Source organism: Scardinius erythrophthalmus (genome assembly GCF_964197995.2).
Source record: "Scardinius erythrophthalmus genome assembly, chromosome: 14".
Taxonomy (NCBI): domain Eukaryota; kingdom Metazoa; phylum Chordata; class Actinopteri; order Cypriniformes; family Leuciscidae; genus Scardinius; species Scardinius erythrophthalmus.
This window is the reverse complement of record NC_138234.1, coordinates 14,995,784-15,002,072: the sequence shown is the minus strand read 5'-3', so window position 1 is coordinate 15,002,072 and position 6,289 is coordinate 14,995,784. Positions and strand designations below refer to the sequence as shown.

Sequence of the window (6,289 nt, the reverse complement as noted above, 5' to 3'; positions counted from 1 at the left end):
GGAACCGGAAGCAGGAAATAGAAATATGGAAAAGATCTATTCAGCATTGAAAAGAACCATCAGCTGATCATTTTCAGAGCACATCATTAAATTGATATACTTGCATGGTCAGCAATCATGGACAATTCTTGAAGTGGTTGAAAAATGAGTCCGTTGGTGGGTCCGTGAGGGTCAAAAGTCATGGTGCAAGTTACAATCGTTTCTTCTCCGTTGGATAAAGAAGATAGGATGAACTTGTATTGTCGCTGTTCTCATGGCTGCAGTGCAGATTGTGGCCTACATGCTCTGGGCCGGAGAGGACACGCAGAGCAAATGGTGGGAGTTGTGATGGACTTCTTCTGCATTGATGAGCACATGGCTGTTGTGAGTCGAGGCCTGCTGAGGGCACGCTGGACGTTCCGTGGCATCCTGAAGTGCCGAGAAGGCCAAGAGTTGATGATTGACTGTTCAGTGATGGTAGGTTTGTAGTTTTGCAGTCTGAAAAAAAGTCTGACTAGGCAAGGCAGACGGCATCAGGCCTGTTGGATCCAGGGCCCTGGTGCCCAGTGGGGGGAGGGGTTCTCTTGTCCATCCAAAGTGTAGATAAGTTAATTTCTTCATCAGAACACAAACATTCTATCAACTTTTATTTTATAAGCCTAATATATGCACATGTATGCATTCAATAGCTACGTGTTAACAAGCAGATGCAGCCAGAATATGCAATTTATCATGTGGTGTTCATATTCTAGCCTCATGTGCTTTTCTGTATCATCAAGTACAGTATTTACTGAATTCGTTTTCTTGAAATGAATTCGTCAGTCTTGATAGCCACGTTAACCCCTACGAAAATGGTTTAAGCACAAAGAAGAAAAAAGAAAGAAACAAACATGGTAGGCCTATTTGTAGTATAAATGTGGTTATTAAAAATGGTAACAAAAATCCGCCAAAAACGTGGTTACTATAATTTTACTATAATAAAAACAAGGATATTTTTTAAGATAAGAGTTTTCAGCTTCCAGTGTTTCAAAATGTCCCGCCATGTAGAGACTGATTTATTGACAGACTATCGCATAAGATTTCATACACAATTAAACAAGACTTTGATATGCATAACAAGTCTACGAAAGCTAGTTTTAGGTCTTTTGACGTGGGTTCAAGTAATCTTTCTTAAAACAGATGGAAAATGTAAGACGCATGCTGCATTTTCAGTGTTTTGCCCTCCAGCTCTCGCCAGTTAACTGAACATCATTTAATGCTAACGTTAGCTTGAAAACTGTAAACGTAACACAAATGTAATATAAAATATCGTTCACATGTAACTTAGTATAATGAGACTCTTACCTCAGCCGGTGATAGATAGGTTGGCATGATGTCCGCTGTGACGAACAAGGCTCACTGAAAAGGGCGTTATTTCCGAAGAATCCAAACGGACTGACTGACAAAAGGGCTCCTGCTCACAGAGATTCTGCTCACGGCTGCTCTTGACGAATACGATTGCTTTGAACCACTGTTGATCTCGCAATCCACTTCAAGAGAGTAGACTGAATTCAAATCTCCCGCTTGCCCAAACTCGACTGATCAGCTAACGTAAACTGGCGTTGTGGGCGGGAGTAAACAGCGGAAAAGTAATGGCGGCGAATTTGAATCTGCGTCATCACGCGCGCGCGCACTCACACACACAAAGCCCTGAATGTGCAGCAACGGAGATTTGGAAAAATATTCATAAAATATACATGAAATTATGGGAGGATAAGACAATGAAATAATGATCAAAATAAATATAAAATAAAATGTGAAATAAAAAATAATTCAATACAGGCCTACTGTAGCGTAGGGTACTGTATGTAGGCTACAAATACTATTATTTAACCTAACCTTAAACTCACTTTAACCCCCACATGCTTAATAATCTGTAAGGAAAACATATTGAATAGATGCAGATTTCCGCAGTTATACCTTCTTTTCTTTGTTTTCTAATTTCACAGAAAAAATCTGTAAAATATTACTTAATAATTTCTGTAAAATTACACATAACTCTGTAAAAAGTTCCTTTTAAAAAAAGTAAAATTGATGTAAAACCAAGCAATTACCTGTAAATTTAAAAGTGGACCTTTAAATTACAGCAAATGCCTTTTATTTTACAGATATTTGCTGTATAATGTTCTGTATAAAATTCTGTAAAAATACATACAATTACCTGTAAAATTACACTTTTTTTTTTACAGTGTACCATGGTGTATTCATAATAGGACACAAAACATCACAATCATTCACACAGTTTCTGGGATGCACGTTCATTTCTAGATCAGTTCTTTTCTGATTAATGCAGCGAAGTCTGCATGGAAGATTGCTTCTGTCTCCCCATTGTCTCTCTCTAGCACATCCGGCCGAATTCTTTTTGGATCGTAAAACTCTCTGTGTTTCCTGTAACAAGACACCATCCTGCCAGTGTGTTAGCTTCATTTGGGATGTTAGTCTTTGGTGAAAGTTTGGTGACATTCTCCTGAAGATTGAACACTTCTACACAATAAATCTGTTTACGCTTATCAAGTTTTGGCCCACATTTCTGGGGCAGGGGACTGAAGGGAACCCTCCATGTTTAAGTTTTGATTTAATTTAATCCTGTTACGCCCTCCCAACCCAACACTTGTAACACAATGCTGCAAAACACTTGTGCGCATGCGGGCTTGTGTAAACTGAGACATCTGTCTGCTGCGTAAAGGAGGAGCAATTTGGAAAGAATGTGTGTTTTCTCCAAAGAGAAAAGGCTGTGGAAAACATTCAGTATAGAGCACTGTGCAGCAGACTCCGAAAGTTGCATACATTGAAGTGAATTCACACTAGTTGCAGGTAGGTGGTTATTCGAGATTTTATTAACAGAAGTATTAATCATTTTAAAGTCCATCAAACTGCAGATGCTTTAAAAACAAGGTTATATAACTGTACATTCAGACTCACCTTATTCATTTTTGCTCTGTACACTGTACACAGATTCTAAAGTTCTAAAAGGGGATTTTCATAGCAGTGCCACAGAAACATTTTTGGTAAAGAACCTAATTAGTCAAAGAATTATTTTTTCTTAGTGTAAAGAACTTTTTCCAACATAAAGAACCTTTTGTGCAATGGAAAGGCTCTATGAATGTTAAAGTTTTATTCTGAGTTTATTCTTGTCTGTGTAAAGCTCTTTGACAAGTAACATTTAAAAGCGCTATAAAAAATAAAGTTATTATTATTATTATTTTATCTTGGAACCATCAATACTGTACAAATACATTACCTTAATTTTTAAGAGTGAAATGTTCTATTGATATGTTCAAAACCATCTGCTTGATTCTCCTGCTATGAATAATAATTCTCATCTTCTTCATTAAAGGGAATCTGTCGAGACTACAAAGAGCTTTTGAACCGGACTAAAGAAGCAATCAAAAGCATCATCAAACTTCCCTCAGAAGATGTCATTTCAAGAGAAACAAAGTGACCCGCTCTTGAAACGTTGTACTGTTTTAGGCTATGCTATATTGGCCATTTTGTTAATTTTAAGTTTGTTTTACCTGTCTCATGAATTCATATGCCCATGTAGAAATGATCAGAATGAAGTGGTAACAGTGTTCTTCTTCATTGGACCTGCTTTTTTTCTCTTTGTCATAATGTTCCACATTCTAAGGCCTCTTAAATACGGATGGTTTCTGTGCCCTGAACGAGTGGAAGATGATACTCCTTGGAGCTATCCTAAAGCTATCGTATGGTGTCTGATTCCACCTTTAATGTGGATCTTCTACTTGCTACTTCAAGGTGAATATGTTGCTTGTGCCATGACAGACTGGAACGGAGTTTTTGTTTCTGATGATAAGCTACAAATGCGGTGGTGTAAACCCACTGAAGAGATGCAAAAGGAGATGGATCTACGAGATTTAACTCGCAATTATATTCATCAATCTCAGGTAAATATCCTATACTTTATGAGCTTGTTCTGTTATTTATTGTAATATCATAAAGGATATATTAAATGAATCCTTTCTTGACCTCACAATATGTCAGAAAGGGAAAATGACAAATTATATCAGACGAATACAAATTCAAGTAATTTTTTTTCTGTTCTTTCAGTATGCAGGTTTTGTCTTGATCACATTCTTCAGTGTCTTGTCGCTGGCCGCTGTGGGTATTTATGACAGCTGCATAAGTGGGAAGTGTGACTGGTTCCCAAGTCGACTGTTGTTGTTCTGCGGACGAAAAGTGAGACGTGATGGAGGACACATACAGCATGATGTGGAGCTCAGCCCCACCGCCTCCATCACCACACACCCACTTCTCGCTTTTTCTAAAAATGAATAAACAGCTGAAATTTGGAGGGATGTAAAAATAAATGTTACAGGGTGTTTTCGCAGCAATGCCTTAAGGTGTGTTCAAACTTGGTATGTTTGGTTCGACCCTAAAAGTTCTGTCGAGAGAATTTAAACATAAGCAATAAAAGCTGACCAATCAGGTTGTGAACATATACCCATGCCTTAAGGTTTGGTGTTAAAATGCCAATGTGAATGCTAAGAGGACCAGGACCATTTTTGTTATTGTTGTTGTTGTTGTTGTTGATCCGGACCAAACAAACCATTTGAACCAAAATACAAGCGTGAACACCCAAAAAAGAACATGATTCCCCAAAGAACCTTTTGGTGACGGGACGGATTCTTGAATCCACTGCCGCATCAATGTATATCCTTTGAATGGTTGTTAGTCAAGTTAATAATCAATATTTATCCTTCTAAATATCAAATGATTTGAATGACTTCATCAAGCTTATGATATTTACTAGTTATAAAATGACGTCTGTTCACTGAAACATGCTCTCTCTTTGTTCTCTCTTCTGTTGCCTAGTGACCAATTCATAGTTAAATCATTTACTTTGCACTTCATCTTTAATCACTAGAGAATAATGACAAATATTGTCTGAACCTCTTACTAAGAAAAAATATCTTACCAGCATGTTTTATGAAAGTTTGTCTGCAACATAGTCAGTTATTAATATTTCATTGTCCTCACTTGTTTTTTTGTTTTTTTTTTATATTACTTTTTATTAATATTCATAATCAGTAGTATTATGTACCTGTTTTATACGTTTTATATACATTCATAATCATTTGCAATCATTGTATTTTGTGAATCACATGTGGGGGAGACTTTGGGTGACTTTAAATGTGCTAAAGTTAGAGACTGGAATGTATGATGGCATCCCCCTATACATTCCTATGTTAATGGGAACCACATGTTTCTCTGGTTCTCTGGTTTTCTGTTCAGCGTATACAGTATAAGAACTGAAAGTCTTTGTCTAGGGCAGAGATGACTGAGAAGCTGAATCAAGACCTTCGTTTGGTCCATTGTCTCTTCCTCTTGTCTTATATAAAATAAACAAATAAGAGATATCTTGACTGAATAACTGGTGTCTGTTTCCATGAAATCAAACAACAGGGGAAAGCAAGATTTTTAAATCTACACTTTGTATGCTAAAAATGATGTCTGTACAATTTCATTGTGTTATTACAAATAAAAAATTTTTTTATTTTTTTTTATTTAGTTAGTTAGTTAGTTACAGGGACAGTGCACATTAATAAACATTTATGTAAATGTGGCAGTTTAGCCAACTTGGCTAATTTTCAACTGCAGGCCCTGGGCAGGTGTGATGTCAAATAGACTACATTAAAACAATCAACAATACTTATACATGCATTAAATCACATTTCATAAAATACATAAAGTACAGTAACACAAGGACAACAAAACATAAAACAAGGCAAAATACGCTTCAGATTATTTAAATAACTAAAAAGTATGGGCACACACTTGATTGTCTTTTAAACATGATTTTAAGTTAATTTTAAATGACCAATATGAATCACAGTCTTTGATAGACGTAGGCAAACTGTTCCATGTGTGAGCTGCTCTCACAGAAAAAGCTGACTGTCCAAAGGCAGTTCTCCTCATTTGTATTACACAATCATCTCTTGACACAGACCTGGTGTGTCTAACAACAGTTGTTTTCTGCTTTTTAAAAGCAGTAAGTGGGGGAGGAGCTAAGCCATGTAAAACTTTATAAACAAGACAAGCATCTGTAAATTTGATAAGATTTTCCCAGGTTATTAAATTATGTTTTTTTAAACAGTAACAGTGGTGATGGGTATTTGGCTTCCTATCAATCATCTTAGAATCTTGGTGGTAAAGTTGCTCCACAGGTTTAAGTGTTGTACTGGAAGCTTGTGCCCAGCTAGTCAAACAGTATAACAGATGTGGCATGATCATGGAATTAAAATATATTGTC

General features: G+C 36.6%; 1 long non-coding RNA gene across 1 annotated transcript; it reads left to right on the top strand.

Annotated features, from left to right (window-relative positions):
* The first annotated feature begins 2,444 nt into the window (after positions 1-2,444).
* On the top strand, positions 2,445-5,405 carry LOC308702530. The gene is made up of 3 exons (XR_014031612.1): positions 2,445-2,832; positions 3,356-3,923; positions 4,087-5,405. It is a non-coding gene; the product is annotated as an uncharacterized lncRNA (long non-coding RNA).
* The last annotated feature ends 884 nt before the right edge of the window (positions 5,406-6,289 follow it).